At 39.9% G+C, this 22,310-nt stretch overlaps 1 long non-coding RNA gene across 1 annotated transcript; it reads left to right on the forward strand.

The window, feature by feature from the left end:
- The first annotated feature begins 19,557 nt into the window (after positions 1–19,557).
- On the forward strand, positions 19,558–20,778 carry LOC139374351 (uncharacterized). The gene is made up of 4 exons (XR_011627663.1): positions 19,558–19,848; positions 19,976–20,227; positions 20,451–20,605; positions 20,705–20,778. It is a non-coding gene; the product is annotated as an uncharacterized lncRNA (long non-coding RNA).
- The last annotated feature ends 1,532 nt before the right edge of the window (positions 20,779–22,310 follow it).

The raw sequence follows: 22,310 nt of genomic DNA on the forward strand, positions 1-22,310 counted from the left end.
TCAACATAATTCTAACTAACTACACTATTTCAGATGTTAACATATTGAACAATGCTCAGTACAGTGTATCTGCAGATAACACATCACTAAGGACTTCCTTCCACCAAACCTCCAAACCACCTTGTTTCTGATAAACCACAAGCTCTTCTATAGAAAATGCTTTGAGTGGGAAGGGGAGTTTAGTAAGCCACGGTCTATGTCCTACTTTGACTGAGAGAGCACCTATTTACTTCCTGAAAGGCATACTACTTGTAGTTTACCACCACACGGTCTCATCGTTTCGACAGACAGGAAGTCAAACTTAATCCATCAATATTTAGAAATGAAAACTCTGTTTCTGCTACTCATCTGTTGGCTGGAAATCATCATAGGTATCTAAACTCTTCACAAGTTTGACATGTAATGAATTCTAGAGTTAAAGGAGGTATACCTCTTGGACTTGGATGTAGCTACTGGGGATCCTGTTGTAGGCCTAATTATTCATCCTTCTGTAACACAAGCCATATATTGGCATAGATGAGATACTTTGAACATGTGTGATCTGAACACAAACCATAGATGAGATACAGTACTTTAAAACATGTTGAAAGTTTGGTTTAAATGTGAACCTGTTCCTTTCTCTTCAGGAAACAGAGTGGAAACTTCAGTGGACCAGTATGGGTTGAAGGGGGATTCAATATGTCTGGCTGTTGCAGAACCTGAGATTCTCAAGGGACTTAAATGGAAGACGGGCAGTGATATAATAGTTGATGATGAAGAGATCTCTCCTAAATACAAGGAAAAGGTGGATTATAACTCTGTGAACCATTCTCTGTGTATAAAGAATCTGTTGAACACAGACAGTAGAATGTACATAATAAGTGCAATTAACCAGAGAGACTGGACATATTCAACTACCACATACAGACTAAAGGTGATGGGTGAGTTTTGTGCTGGTAGTTTTATTTTTGTTTCTTTAATACAACTGTGGTCTCTAGACCACTCATGAATGTAGGTATCTCTTTCCCAACTCCATTGGTTCTTATAGATCATGTTCCCAAACCAGTCTTGGATGTCACATCTCTCTTCAACACAAATGTGGGACTCTGTGACGTCACAGTGAACTGTTCAGTTAAAGATGGCTGGATGTTGTCTGTCTGTGGCTGGGGACAGTGTACACTGTCACAACAGTTAATGTCTCTGTCTGAGGTCAACATCATCATCTCCAATGGGAACGGGACTATCCAATGCTCCAGCAGCAACTACGTCAGCACACAGACCATCTCTCAACCCATGGAGGACTGTAAGTACCATTCTAGCGTTCATTTAAGGATCTACCCGTGAGGTTAGAATCTGAACCTCATGTTGATATTGTACAGTCATTCTGTAATACCTCTGTCATTGTTTAATACTAAATGATGCGATATCACACATTGTTAAAATATATCCACAGGATGTCAAAGTTATATGCTTAGTATTTTTATTTATTTTAGAGCCAGGTCATAAACACCCAATGTTTTGACTAGGTCTTTTTTTGATGAATAACTTAATTACTAATTTCAACAACAACAAAAAATCCTAGTCAAAACGTTGGGTGTTGATAAACTGGCACTAAATAAATGAAAATTCTAAGCGTATAACTCTGATATCCTTTGTGCACTTTTCCCTGTGGATATATTTTTGGGAATTAGAAACATCTACTTGGAATTATTTATTGTAATCTTGGCTGCAAGGACTTTTGTTTGAACGATATGATACATGTGTATCACATCCGGCCGTGATTGGGAGTCCCATAGGGTGACGCACTATTGGCCCAGCATCGTCCGGGTTTGGCCGGGGGTTAGGCAGTCATTGTAAATAAGAATTTGTTCTTAACCTCTATGGTATCAGTGTGTTTCCCCGCTGGACACTTGAGCTAACGTGATTAGCATGACGTTGTAAGTAACAAGAGAACATTTCCCAGGACATAGATATGTCTTATATGGGCAGAAAGGTTAAATTATTGTTAATTTAACTGCACTGTTCATTTACAGTAGCTACATACCAGGCTATTGTTTGAGGAGAGTGCACAACAACAAAACACTTTTATCACGGCAACTGTTTTGATATATTCACCTCTGAAGGTAAATAATGTACTTACATTCAGTAATCTTGCTCTGATTTGTCATCCTGAGGTTGCCAGAGATAAAAATGTACCATAGTTTTGTTTGATACATTTTTATAATCAAATGTAGGAACTGGGTTCTACAGTTTGAATCTCTACAGTTTGAACCCGCCCATCTAGATGTGTGAAGGTTAGTGTCTGTAGGGAAACTAATTATCCTTCATTTATGACATTCCTGGGAGTGTGTAAACGTATATTTTTTGTTACCATATATTTTTTGTATGTTTTCCATAGTTACGTACTTGAAAATCTAACAATTGACCAATTGGGTACATTTGGGCAGATTTGATACAACACTTTGAACAGTAATGCAATGGTTCATTGCACATACACTGCTGCCATCTAGTGGCCAACATCAAAACTGCAACTAGACTCCTAAGTGATATAACAGCCTTTCTCTTGCATTTCAAAGAAGGAACAAAAAATAAAATATAAAATGCGTATTTTTTTTAATTGTATTATCTTTTACCAGATCTAATGTGTTATATTCTCCTACATTAGTTTCACATTTCCACAAACTTCAAAGTGTTTCCTTTCAAATGTTATCAAGAATATGCATATCCCTGCTTCAGGTCCTGAGCGACAGGCAGTTCGATTTGGGTATGTCATTTTAGGCGAAAATTAAAAACTGACTTGACTAGTAAAATAAAGGTTACATTTTTTTTTTGCCGTAGAGTAATTTTGATTATTTTAAACAATGATAATCACATTAGACCAAATATATTGGTGTAGTATTGTATTGGTGATGTCTTGTCTTTTTGACTCTGAGAAGGTAACCCAGATTGTGTGTCCCAGGCAGTGGTGTAAAGTACTTAAGTACAAATACTTTAAAGTACTACTTAAGTAGTTTTTTGGGGGTATCTGTACTATACTTTACTATTTATATGTTTGATCATTTTTACTTTTACTTCACTACAGTCCTAAAAAACATAATATACTATTTACTCCATACATTTTCCTGACACCCAAAACTACTCGTTACATTTTGAACGCAGAGCAGGACAGGAAAATGGTTCATTCACACACTTATGAAGAGAACATCCCTGATCATCCTTACGTCCTCTGATCTGGTGGACTCACTGAACACACATGCTTCGTTTGTAAATTATGTCTGAGTGTTGGAGTGTACCCCTGGCTGGTTTGCTTAAAATGTTGAAAGTACTTTTACTTTTGATACTTAATAAGTATATTTTAGCAATTACATTTACTATGATACTTAAGTATATTTAAAAACAAACACTTTTAAACTTCAACACAAGTAGTATTTTTCAGGGTGACTTTCACTTTTACTTTAGTCATTTTCTATTAAGGTATCTTTACTTTTATTAATGTGTGACAATTGGGACTTTTTCCACCACTGATCTCAGGTATTGGTGAGAAGGAAGCCAAAGCTTCAGCATTATCAGTCAGGACCATTGCGGCCAATATTGTTCGATCAGTGATTGTCTGTGTTGGATTGGCTGTCACCATAATGGCCATTAACAAGATCAACAGATGGATATCCTCAAAAGAAGATGACTCAACTCAGGTACTTCCTGTGAAATGGCTTTTTTTCATTGTATTGTTTTACTTTGTAAGCTTTGTTGAATGAAGATTTGATGTTATTGTAATGTCTCATCTTTAGGAAGTCATCGTTGAAGTCGCTGACACCACAGTGAATGTTTCAGCAGAGGTGAGGCCAGAACCACTGGGCCCTCCTGAGGTAAAAAAACACTTTACAGAAATGTGCAGAAACCAGGACAGCAACACTGAATGGACTTCACCCAGACCAGCATTTTGTATGATAAGACTGTAATACCATGGGACAAATATTGAACACATTTAATTTAGTATTATCTGCAGTGTATATTTGCTTAAAGGGAGAGCCGTGTCGGGTCGACTTCCACAACAACTAAGAGCATTGAAGCATGAGGCTAAACTCTGCATGTTTTGATGTGAAGCACACCCTACACATGAACATATAGTCTGTGAGTACAATGTCTTGCTCTGCGCTTATCTACAAATTCTGTGGTTCATTCTGCTGGTCGTGGCAACATCATATCGCTGTGTCTCAGTTTAATGCAACTAGTGTTTTGGAATATTGAATATCACACTTCGGTTGTGTTTTTGGAATGCTGAATGTCACATTTATTTGTGTTTTTGGAATGGTGAATGTCAAACTTATTAAGTTCTTGTTTTTACCCCCAAAAATGAATAAATGATGAATTGAATCAACGAACTGAAATAAATGATTCATTGAATATTATTCAATATTACACAGTCAATACAATGCCTTGTGGAATTGCTCCACATCCTGTCTAATTCAAAATAGTACCTGTTTCTGAACATGACCTTGTGGTTAAGGCTGCTGCCTTGGTACATGTAGATTTTCCCTGCCTGTGTTGGTACGAGTCCTGGCACCTACCGGACCTACTCTGCACCTCCTTCTCTCGGTCTCCCCTTCATTTTATATGTGTCTCTGTCATTGAAAAACAATCAAATACTTTCTGTAAAATACAGGAGAGTTGTAACGGCATTCTTCCTCCTCTTCTGAGGAGGAGCAGCGAGAAGGATCGGAGGACCAATGCGCAGCGTGGTAAGTGTCCATAAAGTTTATTTTAAGACATAAACTGAACACTATGAAATACAAAACAATAAACGTGAACATGAACGAAACCGAAACGGTACCGTGTGGCAACAAACACTCACACGGAAACAAACCACTCAAAAGTGAAACCCAGGCTACCTAAGTATGGTTCTCAATCAGAGACAACTAACGACACCTGCCTCTGATTGAGAACCATACTAGGCTGAACTCAAAACCACAACATAGAAAAACACACAGACTGCCCACCCCAACTCATGCCCTGACCATACTAAATAAAGACAAAACAAAGGAAATAAAGGCCAGAACGTGCCAAGAGTCCAATAAATGAATAGTGCCTAGCAGCTGTGCCTAGAGGAAAAGCTAAATGACTTGATCACTTTCAATGTACTTGTAACTACATAACATTTACAAAATATACATATAAATATATGTCATTTCTTACTACTCATACTTTACAATAGTTTACACAAACTTGAACACACACAAACATATTTCATACAATGCAATTGATGTTTTTCTCCATCTATTGGTTAATTCTATAACTACAGTGCCTTGCGAAAGTATTCGGCCCCCTTGAACTTTGCGACCTTTTGCCACATTTCAGGCTTCAAACATAAAGATATAAAACCGTATTTTTTTGTGAAGAATCAACAACAAGTGGGACACAATCATGAAGTGGAACGACATTTATTGGATATTTCAAACTTTTTTAACAAATCAAAAACTGAAAAATTGGGCGTGCAAAATTATTCAGCCCCTTTACTTTCAGTGCAGCAAACTCTCTCCAGAAGTTCAGTGAGGATCTCTGAATGATCCAATGTTGACCTAAATGACTAATGATGATAAATACAATCCACCTGTGTGTAATCAAGTCTCCGTATAAATGCACCTGCACTGTGATAGAGGTCCGTTAAAAGCGCAGAGAGCATCATGAAGAACAAGGAACACACCAGGCAGGTCCGAGATACTGTTGTGAAGAAGTTTAAAGCCGGATTTGGATACAAAAAGATTTCCCAAGCTTTAAACATCCCAGCGATAATATTGAAATGAAAGGAGTATCAGACCACTGCAAATCTACCAAAACCTGGCCGTCCCTCTAAACTTTCAGCTCATACAAGAAGACTGATCAGAGATGCAGCCAAGAGGCCCATGATCACTCTGGATGAACTGCAGAGATCTACAGCTGAGGTGGGAGACTCTGTCCATAGGACAACAATCAGTCGTATATTGCACAAATCTGGCCTTTATGGAAGAGTGGCAAGAAGAAAGCCATTTCTTAAAGATATCCATAAAAAGTGTTGTTTAAAGTTTGCCACAAGCCACCTGGGAGACACACCAAACATGTGGAAGAAGGTGCTCTGGTCAGATGAAACCAAAATGGAACTTTTTGGCAACAATGCAAACCGTTATGTTTGGCGTAAAAGCAACACAGCCCATCACCCTGAACACACCATCCCCACTGTCAAACATGGTGGTGGCAGCATCATGGTTTGGGCCTGCTTTTCTTCAGCAGGGACAGGGAAGATGGTTAAAATTGATGGGAAGATGGATGGAGCCAAATACAGGACCATTCTGGAAGAAAACCTGATGGAGTCTGCAAAAGACCTGAGACTGGGACGGAGATTTGTCTTCAAACAAGACAATGATCCAAAACATAAAGCAAAATCTACAATGGAATGGTTCAAAAATAAACATATCCAGGTGTTAGAATGGCCAAGTCAAAGTCCAGACCTGAATCCAATCGAGAATCTGTGGAAAGAACTGAAAGCTGCTGTTCACAAATGCTCTCCATCCAACCTCACTGAGCTCGAGCTGTTTTGCAAGGAGGAATGGGAAAAAATGTCAGTCTCTCGATGTGCAAAACTGATAGAGACATACCCCAAGCGACTTACCGCTGTAATCGCAGCAAAAGGTGGCGCTACAAAGTATTAACTTAAGGGGGCTGAATAATTTTGCACGCCCAATTTTTCAGTTTTTGATTTGTTAAAAAAGTTTGAAATATCCAATAAATGTCGTTCCACTTCATGATTGTGTCCCACTTGTTGTTGATTCTTCACAAAAAAATACAGTTTTATATCTTTATGTTTGAAGCCTGAAATGTGGCAAAAGGTCGCAAAGTTCAAGGGGGCCGAATACTTTCGCAAGGCACTGTATGTCTGTATCAGTCTGGATGTGTACATGTGAGACAAAAGGAAGTTAAACAGTAAGCAACAAGCTGCTCTCCTTCTGGAACAATGTGAAGGACTCAGAGGGTGTTGTAACCCAGTGTCACAAATTATTGTGAAGTAGACATTTGTGACAGGCATAAGAAAAGTTTATTTTTCATGTGCATTACACTATTTTGTAAACAGTGCATTTCAATCACAGATAAAGACAGTAAGTTATTTAAGACAGAAACGATAGGAGGGAGGATGGTTGGGTGTATAACTCAAACATCTAGCAACCCAGAGGTTGTGTGTTTGAATCTCATCATGGATAACTTTAGCATTTTAGCTAATTAGCTACCTTGCAACTAATTACTATTTTTGAGCTACTTTGCAACTACTTAGCATGTTAGTTAACCCTTCCCCTAACCTTAACTATTTAACCTAACCCTTTAATTACTTAGCTAGCATGTTAACTAGCCATTACCTTAACCCCTATCCCTAACCTTAAACCCTAGCCTAGGTAATGTTAGCCACCTAGCTAGCTTAGCTAACGTTAGCAACAACAAATTGAAATTCGTGCAATGTACACAAATGCATTATAAAGAAAGAAAATGGTGTCCTACATACGAATTGTGTTCCAAAGCCTTGCATCCATAGCTCAGCCTATACATTTGAGAGTGGTTAGACTTCTCCAGCCCTATACCTCAATTGTTTACCAAACAAATGACGGGGTGACCACCATAGAGATCCTATTAAATAGAACAATATCCCATTGTTCTAATTCCTAACGCTATGGTGACCGCTTTGTTGTTGTTCTAATTCCTAACGCTATGGTGACCGCTTTGTTGTTTTATGAATCCTAGATTGCCCCTTTCAAGTCCCACAGAAGTATACTTTTAACATCTATGTTCCAACAATATCCAGGTATCTTCCAAATTCAGAGGAAGGACAAGACACAGTAAAAAGTAGCAGGTTATTGGTAGAGATCAAACAGCGCATTAGGAAAGTATTCAGACTCCTTCCCTTTTTCTAAATTTTGTTACGTTACAGCCTTATTATAAAAATGATTAAATAAATTGTTTTCCTCATCAATCTTCACACAATGCCCCATAATGACAAAGTGAAAACATGTTTTTTGAAATGTTTGCTAATTTATTCAAATTTAAAAACAGAAATAACTTATTGACATAAGTGTTCAGACCCTTTGCTATGAGACTCAAAATTGAGCTCAGGTGCCATCCTGTTTCCATTGATCATCAGGTGCCATCCTGTTTCCATTGATCATCCTTGAGCTGTTTCTCCATCTTGATTAGAGTCCACCTGTGGTAAGATCAATTGATTGGACATGATTTGGAAAGATACACAACTGTCTATATAAAGGTCCCACAGTTGACAGTGCATGTCAGAACAAAAATCAGGCCTTTAGGTCGAAGGAATTGTCCGTAGAGCTCCGAAACAGGATTGTGTCGAGGCACAGATCTGGGGAAAAGTACCCAAAAATTTCTGCAGCATTGAAGGTCCCCAAGAACACAGTGGCCTCCATGATTCTTAAATGAAAGAAGTTTGGAACCATCAAGACTCTTCTAAGAGCTGGCCGCCCAGCCAAACTCCACCCAGCCAACTGAGCAATGGGGGGAGAAGGGCTTTGGTCAGGAAGGTGACCAAGACAGTGCTCCAGAGATCCTCTGTGGAGATGGGAGAACCTTCCAGAAGGACAACCATCTCTGCAGCACTCCACCAATCAGACCTTTATGGTACAGTGGCCAGATGGAAGCCACTCCTCAGTAAAAGGCACATGACAGCCGGCTTGGAGTTTGCCAAAAGGCACATAAAGGACTCTCAGACCATGAGAAACAAGATTCTCTGTTCTGATGAAATCAAGGTTGAACTCTCTGGCCTGAATGCCAAGCGTCACGTCTGGAGGAAACCTGGCACCATCCCTACGGTGAATTATGGTGCTGGCAGCATCATTCTGTGGATGTTTTTCAGCGGCATGGACTGGGAGACTAGTCAGGATCGAGAGAAGGATGAAACCTGCTCCACAGCGCTCTTAACGTCAGACAGGGGCGAAGGTTCACCTTCTAACAAGACAACGATCCCAAGCACACAGCCAAGACAGCGCAGGAGTGGCTTCGGGACAAGTCTCTGAATGTCCTTGAGTGGCCCATACAGAGCTTGGACTTAAACACGATCGAATATCTCTGGAGAGTTTTATTTATTTCACCTTTATTTAACCAGATAGGCTAGTTGAGAACAAGTTCTCATTTGCAACTGCGACCTGGCCAAGATAAAGCAAAGCAGTTCGACACATACAACAACACAGAGTTACACATGGAGTAAACAAACATAGTCAATAATACAGTATAAAAAGTCTATATACTTTTATCGTGTCTTTGTCTATGCCGGATTAAGTGATATGACATGTTATTCTATAAAATCCTTTCTCCGTAATTAATATTACTTGATTGAACTAATCATGTAAATGTAATTAACTAGAGAGTCGGGCACCACAAAATAATATTTCTAGAGCTGTTATCTTCCGAATAAACGCTTAAAGACCTAGTAATATTTTACATCAATAGCAGTCAATATTAATCGTCATCTTAATTCAGTCTCATCTGAAAGTTGTAAATTCTTAGTTATCTGCACGAACCCTGGCTAACAAGTTGAATCAGCAATACAAAATTGGGTTTAATTATTTATTGACTAAATACCTAACCACACAGAATTACACATACACATAATTAAAATCATAACTTGGTTACACATTACGTCATAAAAGAAAACATCCCTAGCGGGCGGAACAGATATGACAGCTGGTTACACAAAAGAAAAGGGGCTGTGTTTAGTGAAGGAGCGGGAAGACTGAGGAACAAATGGAAGAAGCTGTGCTATCGTAAATACAGTATCTTATGCATTCTAAATACCGCCCATTTGGAAAAGGAAAATGCAATAAATATTTACTCTGAGCTGCGCTTCGGTAGGTTGGTGGTAGATGGAGGCCGTGTTGTCCAACCGAGTCCTTTGAAGAATGTCTCTGGTGGTCAATTGGATACGTTGTAGTAACATCGTTGTGTGATAGACGGGATACTCTGTCTGTTCCTTCCTAACCCTCGTTTGCATCTGCTGTTGCTAACTCAACAGCTAGGAGGTATCACTTCTGTAGTGAATAAGAGTTCAAAGTTCATACCAATCGCAACCAAAGCTCACGCTGATGTTGGCTTCGTTCTGCAGTTATTATCTGAACCATTCTGACATCGGACCGTCATCCTCACATCTTCGGAACAGGAGTTTATATTGTCGTCAGGGGCTTATATAGGAAGGGAGAGGAGGGAGCTTTTGAAAAGTTGTATAGCCCATGTCCCTTCACAGAGGCGGGCCACTGATTGAGCAGAGCCCTATCTTACGAAAGCCCAAATCTCACATTTTAGAAGCTAAAATCACATTTCATCCCATCACGAATAATTTCATATTCAAACATTTAAATTGAACAACAATTCCATGGGAATCCGATAAACTCTACAGTGGAAAGTCTACACATCAGAGTTATGTCATCTTATCATTGATGAGAATGTCTCAGATGACAACCGAACTGACATCATATTCATTAAGTACCACCGCATATGTTCAATTGATCGGATTACCAGAATATAGTTAATTTCCCCCCACCTTCTGATGTTCCCAGAATCTCTATATTTACCAAGGGTTCTGCAAATGTAACCTCAGTAGGGTAGAGAGAGGAAAAAGGGGGGAAGAGGTATTTATGACTGTCATAAACCTACCCCCCCAGGCCAACGTCATGACACTTTTTATATATACAGTCCTGAAGATAGCTGTGCAGCGAAGCTCCCCATCCAACCTGACAGAGCTTGAGAGGATCTGCAGAGAGGAATGGGAGAAACTCCTCAAATAGAGGTGTACCAAGCTTGTAGCATCATACCAAAGAAGACTCGAGGCTGTAATGACTGCCAAAGGTGCTTCAACAAAGTACTGAGTAAAGGGTCTGAATAGTTATGTAAATGTGATATTTCAGTTTTTTATTTTGAATTCATTTGACAATTTCTACAAACCTGTTTTTGCTTCGACATTATGGGGTTGTGTGTAGATTGATGAGGGGGAAAATGATTGAATCCATTTTAGAATAAGGCTGTAATGTAACAAAATGTGGAAAAAGTCAAGGGGTCTGAATACTTTCCGAAGGCACTGTATCTACTTGTGTTCCAGTAAAAAGATGACTGATGTAAAAAGGACCGTTTCCTTTGATGGCTCGATCAAATCAAATGTGATTTTATTTGTCACATGTGCCAAATACAACAGGTAGACCTTACAGTGAGAGGCGTACTTACAAGCCCTTAACAAACAATGCAGTTTTAAGAAAATGGAGTTAAGATAATATTTACTAAATAAAGTGAAAAAAGAAAAAGTAACACAAAATGACAATAACGAGGCTATATACAGGGGGCACCGATACCGTTAATGTGCGGGGGGGGGTACAGGTTAGTCCATGTAACTTGTACAGCGAGTAACAGCAGTGTAAAAACAAAGGGGAGGGGGGGGGGGGGGTCGATGTAAATAGTCTGGGTGACCATTTGATTAATTGTTCAGCAGTCTTATGGCTTGGGTTAGCTGTTAAGGAGCCTTTTGGACCTAGACTTGGCGCTCCAGTACCACTTGCGGTGCGGTAGCAGAGAAAACAGTCTATGACTTGGGCCTGCCTCTGACACTGCCTAGTATAGAGGTCCTGGATGGCAAGAAGCTTGGCCCCAGTGATGTACTTGGCCGTATGCACTAGCCTCTGTAGAACCTTCCGGTCGGATACCGAGCAGTTGCCATACTAGATGGTGATGCAACCGCTCAGGATGCTCTCGATGGTACAGCTGTAGAACTTTATGATGATCTGAGGACCCATGTCAAATCTTTTCAGTCTCCCGAAGGGGGAAAAGGTGTTGTCGTGCCCTCTTCACGACTGTCTTGGTGTGTTTGGACCATGCTAGTTTGTTGGTGATGTGGACACCAAGGAACTTGAAGCTCTCAACCTGCTCCTCTACAGCCCTGTCGATGAGAATGGGGAAGTGTTCGGCCCTCCTTTTCCTGTAGTCCACAATCATCTCCTTCGTCTTGATAGATACATTTTTTTCAAAGAACCCATCACACAACAATGATGGGTAGGTGGAACTAATACCATGTTATTGCTGATTGGTACAACTATCTGATTCTACAATTTATAAGCCTGAACTAGGGGTTCATTTGGGATTGACCATAAATCTGGGAAAATGTGGGCTCTATGTTATAATGATAACACATACTAGCAAATACAAAGATTTTTGTATAAAACAACTTCACAACATGTTGATGAATGAAGCCATGAGGTTTACTCTGCTGGTATTATTTATATCCACTAGGTGGTGCAATGTCCCCCACAGTATCTGAGTAATGTGCTGAACTGATGTGACCCAATGACTGTATGATGTGACATCAGAGAACCAATCAACAGTAAGTATTGTTCAGGCCTGATTCTGAACGAGTGTGGATGGTTTGAAGTCGCAGTGAACTCTATTAAGCAGCATTATTCAGGGACTGCGCTCTCAAAAAGAAGGGAAACTTTATCTCTCATTTTCAAAAGGAATATGAATATTCTGGGGTTTCTTCTCATTTTATGGCTATGCATCACCATAGGTAACCTATTAATTATATTGTGTGGAGACATCTCTTTTGATATTGGAATTAAACTGTAGAATGTTAACTTTGTGCACATAAAATGGGTAATTGGAAAAGTTTTGATATTAGGCAGCAAATTACTTAATGATTTAATATGTACATTAATGACTGTCAGTGAAATGCTAAATGTGATCTTGGTCCTCTCTCATTAGGAATAAGGGCAGAACCAACAGTGGACCAGTATGGGTTGAAGGGGTATTCAATATGTCTGGCTGTTCCAGAACCTCCTGAGATGATCAAAGGACTTCAATGGAGGAAGGACAGTGATGTAATATTTGGAGACAAAGAGATCTCTCCTAAATACAAGGATAAGGTGGACTATAACAATGATAACCATTCTCTGTGTATTAAGAATCTAATGGAAACTGACAGTGGAATTTACATGGTAAACTACAGGAAACATTGGAAACAATCAACTACTACATATAGACTGTTAGTGGAGGGTGAGTTTTCTAAGGCTTCAGTTCTGGTCATTTGCTGTACATTTAATGTGTCTGATCAGGTTCAATAATGAATGTGGGACTAATAATTATCTGTCTCTTCTTTGGTTCTAAAAACTGTCTCTTATAGATCATGTTCCCAAACCAGTCATGGATGTCACATCTCTCAACACAAGTGTGGGACTCTGTGATGTCACAGTGAACTGTTCAGTTAAAGATGGCTGGATGTTGTCTGTCTGTGACAGCGGTCAGTGTACACTGTCACAACAGTCTCCGTCACTAACCGGTGGTAACATGACCATCTCCGTATTGACTGGAAGGATCCAATGCACCAGCAGCAACCACGTCAGCACACAGACCATCTCTCAACCCATGGAGGACTGTAAGTACCATTTAGACTCCACCTTCACTGTGTACCTCTATCACTTTTTAATAACCTACTAATAATATCATATGAATTCAAGTTAGGTCAAAGTTTTGACATCATTATTGTGATTCTTCTCTAGTTAAGATTGGAATAATTCTGCCTGAAACTATCATTGTATGAACACTGTTTTTAATCTCTGTGTGTGTGTGTGTGTGTGTGTGTGTGTGAACTCAGGTAGTGGTAATGTGAAAGCCTCAGTGTTACTAGTTGGCACCATTGTGGGCTGTGTTACTGGTATATTACTCCTAGTTGCTGTGTTACTTGGTGTTGGATACATCAAACATACCAGAAGACAGAAAATCCCTAAAGAACAAAGTCCACTAGAAGAGGTACCTGCTCTGTCATTCATTCATTCATCTATGCATTATACTAGACAATAGTTTTAAATAACAACCATTTAAATGTTGTAATGTTTCATATCCAAACAGGTCATTGTTCCAAGAGTTTACAACTCAGTGAAGACCTCACCAGGGAGAGAAGAACCACAGCATCTCCTTACCAGAACCACAGCCCTGTCCTGACCAGAACCACAGCACTCTCCTGTCCAGAACCACATCACTCTCCTGTCCAGAACCACATATATATACATTTTTATATTCCATTTCATGGAAGTTTCTTTATCCATGAAATGAAGTGGGTGGAGAACAAACCCCTCTTCACATTGTTACAGATAGAATTGAACCATTATTTTGAAATGATCAGTAAAAGTGGAAATACAAAAAAGCAATATGTATCATAAAATGTTTTGACAAACTGAAAATGTATCTTGACATGTAGTACCCGTCTGTTAGTTCTTCTCACTGGTGGATTTGGTGGTATCCTGTATAGCTTCCTGCATTTACTCCCAGCAAGCACAAAACCCTTCATAGAGTTGGTCCATACTGACTGTCTCTGTCATTTTGAGGGAAAACACCTGCTCCAGATCAGTGAAGGAGAGGTTTTGTTGCATGTTTATCCATATTTCGTTGATATGCCAAACCGAGAGAACAACAACAGAAATTACTTTGCAGGAATTGGCGTGTTTACTGTGATTTGATGAATATACGGGACAAGGGAGGTCCCGTATGGGACAAACCAATTTAGCCCAATATAAGAGCCATCCCGGCTAATACGGGACAGTTGGCAACCCTATTTGACGTTTTCAAATTAAACTCTCATTTAACGTGTGAAATAGTGTTATTTGACGCGTGTATTTTTTTGACCCGCAAAGACTCAAACTGGGTTCCATTCTGTAAAGCCTCGTTCACATCAAATCCATTTGTTTTGCACATCCAATTCAAAACGTATTTTTTCCTGCAGTCTGAACAGTCAAATAGCACATGGAATAGGATATTTTAAGCTGCCTTCCTGGTGGTTTGAAGTCAGATACAAATAGGATTACTGGCCATGTGACTTGTTGAATGGTCAAATCTGAAGTGTACTTTTGTATATTATCTACCTCACTTGCTTTGGCAATGTTAACATGTGTTTCCCATGTCAATAAAGCCCCTTGAATTGAGACAAAAAGTGAGTAAAAAACACACAAAAAATGTTCAGAACTACAAATGAACTTTCTTCTGTCGATTTTGGGTTGTATAATGTCACAATTCCAACCCTCCTCCTTGATCCGGGCTTGGGACCGGCAAAAGTGACCCAAAAGAGACACTGGCGGAGTTAGTTTTTTTATTTGATTATTTACTTTATATTTTTAGTTTAGTTTTATACATTTACATCCCGCACTGAATGTAAACCAGGGCGGAAATCAGTTCCGGCGGCTTCGCGCATGCGCGATTCATTTTCAGTCTGGACGCGGAGGGGTGAACATCTCCTCTGACTGCTGCGAGAGGACTGGGCCGCATGTGAGTGCTTTGGGACGGTGTGGGGCCCACGGCAGCACCCGCTGCTCGTTGAGAAGAGTAAGAACGATACGTGCTTTCACGTCAGTCTCCAATAACACCAGAAAAAGTCGCTAGATTTGTCGCTAGTCGCTTTTTTGAAAAAGTCTCGCTAGAGGGGTCTGAATACTCGCTAAATATAGCGACAAAGTCGCTAAGTTGGCAACACTGCCCACATTAGCTAAACATGAATATACTATAACCACATTTCATATGCGTGTATTACTAGCACAGATGTAAACATAATCAGATAAGAGAGATCGGTTCCCAATTTAGCCTTAACATTAAGGTCTAACGTTAACTTACACAGCGACAACTGCCTTGTTCAGGGGCAGAACGACAGATGTTTACCTTGTCAGCCCGGGGATTTGATGTCGTTTACCGGCCCAACGCTGTAACCCACAAGGCTACTTGCCTCTCCTGAAACCACCTACTCTGGCCGAGAACCAATCAACAAGTAAGTATTGTTCAGGCCTAATTCTGAAGAGGTGGTTTGAAGTCGCAGTGATATATATTAAGCAGCATTATTCAGGGACTGCGCTGTGAAACTTTATCTCTCATTTTCAAAAGGAATATGAATATTCTGGGGTTTCTCCTCATTTTATGGCTATGCATCACCATAGGTAACCTATTCGTTATATTGTGTGGAGACATCTCTTTTGATATTGGAATTAAACTGTAGAATGTAAACTTTGTGCACATAAAATGGGTAATTGGAAAAGTTTTTTTATAGGCAGCAAATGATTTACTGATTGAATATGTACATTTATGACAGTCAGTGAAATGCTAAATGTGATCTTGGTCCTCTCTCATTAGGAATCAGGGCAGAACCTTCAGTGGACCAGTATGGGTTGAAGGGGGGTTCAATATGTCTGGTTGTTCCAGAACCTCCTGAGATGATCAAAGGACTTCAATGGAGGAAGGACAGTGATGTAATATTTGGAGACAAAGAGATCTCTCCTAAATACAAGGATAAGGTGGACTATAACAATGATAACCATTCTCTGTGTATTAAGAATCTAATGGAAACTGACAGTGGAATTTACATGGTAAACTACAGGAAACATTGGAAACAATCAACTACTACATATAGACTGTTAGTGGAGGGTGAGTTTTCTAAGGCTTCAGTTCTGGTCATTTGCTGTACATTTAATGTGTCTGATCAGGTTCAATAATGAATGTGGGACTAATAATTATCTGTCTCTTCTTTGGTTCTAAAAACTGTCTCTTATAGATCATGTTCCCAAACCAGTCATGGATGTCACATCTCTCAACACAAGTGTGGGACTCTGTGATGTCACAGTGAACTGTTCAGTTAAAGATGGCTGGATGTTGTCTGTCTGTGACAGCGGTCAGTGTACACTGTCACAACAGTCTCCGTCACTAACCGGTGGTAACATGACCATCTCCGTATTGACTGGAAGGATCCAATGCACCAGCAGCAACCACGTCAGCACACAGACCATCTCTCAACCCATGGAGGACTGTAAGTACCATTTAGCCTCCACCTTCACTGTGTACCTCTATCACTTTTTAATAACCTACTAATAATATCATATGAATTCAAGTTAGGTCAAAGTTTTGACATCATTATTGTGATTCTTCTCTAGTTAAGATTGGAATAATTCTGCCTGAAACTATCATTGTATGAACACTGTTTTTAATCTCTGTGTGTGTGTGTGTGTGTGTGTGTGTGTGAACTCAGGTAGTGATAATGTGAAAGCCTCAGTGTTACCAGTTGGCACCATTGTGGGCTGTGTTACTGGTATATTACTCCTAGTTGCTGTGTTACTTGGTGTTGGATACATCAAACATACCAGAAGACAGAAAATCCCTAAAGAACAAAGTCCACTAGAAGAGGTACCTGCTCTGTCATTCATTCATTCATCTATGCATTATACTAGACAATAGTTTTAAATAACAACCATTTAAATGTTGTAATGTTTCATATCCAAACAGGTCATTGTTCCAAGAGTTTACAACTCAGTGAAGACCTCACCAGGGAGAGAAGAACCACAGCATCTCCTTACCAGAACCACAGCCCTGTCCTGACCAGAACCACAGCACTCTCCTGTCCAGAACCACATCACTCTCCTGTCCAGAACCACATATATATACATTTTTATATTCCATTTCATGGAAGTTTCTTTATCCATGAAATGAAGTGGGTGGAGAACAAACCCCTCTTCACATTGTTACAGATAGAATTGAACCATTATTTTGAAATGATCAGTAAAAGTGGAAATACAAAAAAGCAATATGTATCATAAAATGTTTTGACAAACTGAAAATGTATCTTGACATGTAGTACCCGTCTGTTAGTTCTTCTCACTGGTGGATTTGGTGGTATCCTGTATAGCTTCCTGCATTTACTCCCAGCAAGCACAAAACCCTTCATAGAGTTGGTCCATACTGACTGTCTCTGTCATTTTGAGGGAAAACACCTGCTCCAGATCAGTGAAGGAGAGGTTTTGTTGCATGTTTATCCATATTTCGTTGATATGCCAAACCGAGAGAACAACAACAGAAATTACTTTGCAGGAATTGGCGTGTTTACTGTGATTTGATGAATATACGGGACAAGGGAGGTCCCGTATGGGACAAACCAATTTAGCCCAATATAAGAGCCATCCCGGCTAATACGGGACAGTTGGCAACCCTATTTGACGTTTTCAAATTAAACTCTCATTTAACGTGTGAAATAGTGTTATTTGACGCGTGTATTTTTTTGACCCGCAAAGACTCAAACTGGGTTCCATTCTGTAAAGCCTCGTTCACATCAAATCCATTTGTTTTGCACATCCAATTCAAAACGTATTTTTTCCTGCAGTCTGAACAGTCAAATAGCACATGGAATAGGATATTTTAAGCTGCCTTCCTGGTGGTTTGAAGTCAGATACAAATAGGATTACTGGCCATGTGACTTGTTGAATGGTCAAATCTGAAGTGTACTTTTGTATATTATCTACCTCACTTGCTTTGGCAATGTTAACATGTGTTTCCCATGTCAATAAAGCCCCTTGAATTGAGACAAAAAGTGAGTAAAAAACACACAAAAAATGTTCAGAACTACAAATGAACTTTCTTCTGTCGATTTTGGGTTGTATAATGTCACAATTCCAACCCTCCTCCTTGATCCGGGCTTGGGACCGGCAAAAGTGACCCAAAAGAGACACTGGCGGAGTTAGTTTTTTTATTTGATTATTTACTTTATATTTTTAGTTTAGTTTTATACATTTACATCCCGCACTGAATGTAAACCAGGGCGGAAATCAGTTCCGGCGGCTTCGCGCATGCGCGATTCATTTTCAGTCTGGACGCGGAGGGGTGAACATCTCCTCTGACTGCTGCGAGAGGACTGGGCCGCATGTGAGTGCTTTGGGACGGTGTGGGGCCCACGGCAGCACCCGCTGCTCGTTGAGAAGAGTAAGAACGATACGTGCTTTCACGTCAGTCTCCAATAACACCAGAAGAAGTCGCTAGATTTGTCGCTAGTCGCTTTTTTGAAAAAGTCTCGCTAGAGGGGTCTGAATACTCGCTAAATATAGCGACAAAGTCGCTAAGTTGGCAACACTGCCCACATTAGCTAAACATGAATATACTATAACCACATTTCATATGCGTGTATTACTAGCACAGATGTAAACATAATCAGATAAGAGAGATCGGTTCCCAATTTAGCCTTAACATTAAGGTCTAACGTTAACTTACACAGCGACAACTGCCTTGTTCAGGGGCAGAACGACAGATGTTTACCTTGTCAGCCCGGGGATTTGATGTCGTTTACCGGCCCAACGCTGTAACCCACAAGGCTACTTGCCTCTCCTGAAACCACCTACTCTGGCCGAGAACCAATCAACAAGTAAGTATTGTTCAGGCCTAATTCTGAAGAGGTGGTTTGAAGTCGCAGTGATATATATTAAGCAGCATTATTCAGGGACTGCGCTGTGAAACTTTATCTCTCATTTTCAAAAGGAATATGAATATTCTGGGGTTTCTCCTCATTTTATGGCTATGCATCACCATAGGTAACCTATTCGTTATATTGTGTGGAGACATCTCTTTTGATATTGGAATTAAACTGTAGAATGTAAACTTTGTGCACATAAAATGGGTAATTGGAAAAGTTTTTTTATAGGCAGCAAATGATTTACTGATTGAATATGTACATTAATGACAGTCAGTGAAATGCTAAATGTGATCTTGGTCCTCTCTCATTAGGAATCAGGGCAGAACCTTCAGTGGACCAGTATGGGTTGAAGGGGGGTTCAATATGTCTGGTTGTTCCAGAACCTCCTGAGATGATCAAAGGACTTCAATGGAGGAAGGACAGTGATGTAATATTTGGAGACAAAGAGATCTCTCCTAAATACAAGGATAAGGTGGACTATAACAATGATAACCATTCTCTGTGTATTAAGAATCTAATGGAAACTGACAGTGGAATTTACATGGTAAACTACAGGAAACATTGGAAACAATCAACTACTACATATAGACTGTTAGTGGAGGGTGAGTTTTCTAAGGCTTCAGTTCTGGTCATTTGCTGTACATTTAATGTGTCTGATCAGGTTCAATAATGAATGTGGGACTAATAATTATCTGTCTCTTCTTTGGTTCTAAAAACTGTCTCTTATAGATCATGTTCCCAAACCAGTCATGGATGTCACATCTCTCAACACAAGTGTGGGACTCTGTGATGTCACAGTGAACTGTTCAGTTAAAGATGGCTGGATGTTGTCTGTCTGTGACAGCGGTCAGTGTACACTGTCACAACAGTCTCCGTCACTAACCGGTGGTAACATGACCATCTCCGTATTGACTGGAAGGATCCAATGCACCAGCAGCAACCACGTCAGCACACAGACCATCTCTCAACCCATGGAGGACTGTAAGTACCATTTAGCCTCCACCTTCACTGTGTACCTCTATCACTTTTTAATAACCTACTAATAATATCATATGAATTCAAGTTAGGTCAAAGTTTTGACATCATTATTGTGATTCTTCTCTAGTTAAGATTGGAATAATTCTGCCTGAAACTATCATTGTATGAACACTGTTTTTAATCTCTGTGTGTGTGTGTGTGTGTGTGTGTGTGTGTGTGAACTCAGGTAGTGGTAATGTGAAAGCCTCAGTGTTACCAGTTGGCACCATTGTGGGCTGTGTTACTGGTATATTACTCCTAGTTGCTGTGTTACTTGGTGTTGGATACATCAAACATACCAGAAGACAGAAAATCCCTAAAGAACAAAGTCCACTAGAAGAGGTACCTGCTCTGTCATTCATTCATTCATCTATGCATTATACTAGACAATAGTTTTAAATAACAACCATTTAAATGTTGTAATGTTTCATATCCAAACAGGTCATTGTTCCAAGAGTTTACAACTCAGTGAAGACCTCACCAGGGAGAGAAGAACCACAGCATCTCCTTACCAGAACCACAGCCCTGTCCTGACCAGAACCACAGCCCTCTCCTGTCCAGAACCACATCACTCTCCTGTCCAGAACCACATATATATACATTTTTATATTCCATTTCATGGAAGTTTCTTTATCCATGAAATGAAGTGGGTGGAGAACAAACCCCTCTTCACATTGTTACAGATAGAATTGAACCATTATTTTGAAATGATCAGTAAAAGTGGAAATACAAAAAAGCAATATGTATCATAAAATGTTTTGACAAACTGAAAATGTATCTTGACATGTAGTACCCGTCTGTTAGTTCTTCTCACTGGTGGATTTGGTGGTATCCTGTATAGCTTCCTGCATTTACTCCCAGCAAGCACAAAACCCTTCATAGAGTTGGTCCATACTGACTGTCTCTGTCATTTTGAGGGAAAACACCTGCTCCAGATCAGTGAAGGAGAGGTTTTGTTGCATGTTTATCCATATTTCGTTGATATGCCAAACCGAGAGAACAACAACAGAAATTACTTTGCAGGAATTGGCGTGTTTACTGTGATTTGATGAATATACGGGACAAGGGAGGTCCCGTATGGGACAAACCAATTTAGCCCAATATAAGAGCCATCCCGGCTAATACGGGACAGTTGGCAACCCTATTTGACGTTTTCAAATTAAACTCTCATTTAACGTGTGAAATAGTGTTATTTGACGCGTGTATTTTTTTGACCCGCAAAGACTCAAACTGGGTTCCATTCTGTAAAGCCTCGTTCACATCAAATCCATTTGTTTTGCACATCCAATTCAAAACGTATTTTTTCCTGCAGTCTGAACAGTCAAATAGCACATGGAATAGGATATTTTAAGCTGCCTTCCTGGTGGTTTGAAGTCAGATACAAATAGGATTACTGGCCATGTGACTTGTTGAATGGTCAAATCTGAAGTGTACTTTTGTATATTATCTACCTCACTTGCTTTGGCAATGTTAACATGTGTTTCCCATGTCAATAAAGCCCCTTGAATTGAGACAAAAAGTGAGTAAAAAACACACAAAAAATTTTCAGAACTACAAATGAACTTTCTTCTGTCGATTTTGGGTTGTATAATGTCACAATTCCAACCCTCCTCCTTGATCCGGGCTTGGGACCGGCAAAAGTGACCCAAAAGAGACACTGGCGGAGTTAGTTTTTTTATTTGATTATTTACTTTATATTTTTAGTTTAGTTTTATACATTTACATCCCGCACTGAATGTAAACCAGGGCGGAAATCAGTTCCGGCGGCTTCGCGCATGCGCGATTCATTTTCAGTCTGGACGCGGAGGGGTGAACATCTCCTCTGACTGCTGCGAGAGGACTGGGCCGCATGTGAGTGCTTTGGGACGGTGTGGGGCCCACGGCAGCACCCGCTGCTCGTTGAGAAGAGTAAGAACGATACGTGCTTTCACGTCAGTCTCCAATAACACCAGAAGAAGTCGCTAGATTTGTCGCTAGTCGCTTTTTTGAAAAAGTCTCGCTAGAGGGGTCTGAATACTCGCTAAATATAGCGACAAAGTCGCTAAGT

The sequence above is a fragment of the Oncorhynchus clarkii genome, chromosome 19 (assembly GCF_045791955.1).
Source record: "Oncorhynchus clarkii lewisi isolate Uvic-CL-2024 chromosome 19, UVic_Ocla_1.0, whole genome shotgun sequence".
NCBI classification, from domain to species: Eukaryota; Metazoa; Chordata; class Actinopteri; order Salmoniformes; family Salmonidae; genus Oncorhynchus; species Oncorhynchus clarkii.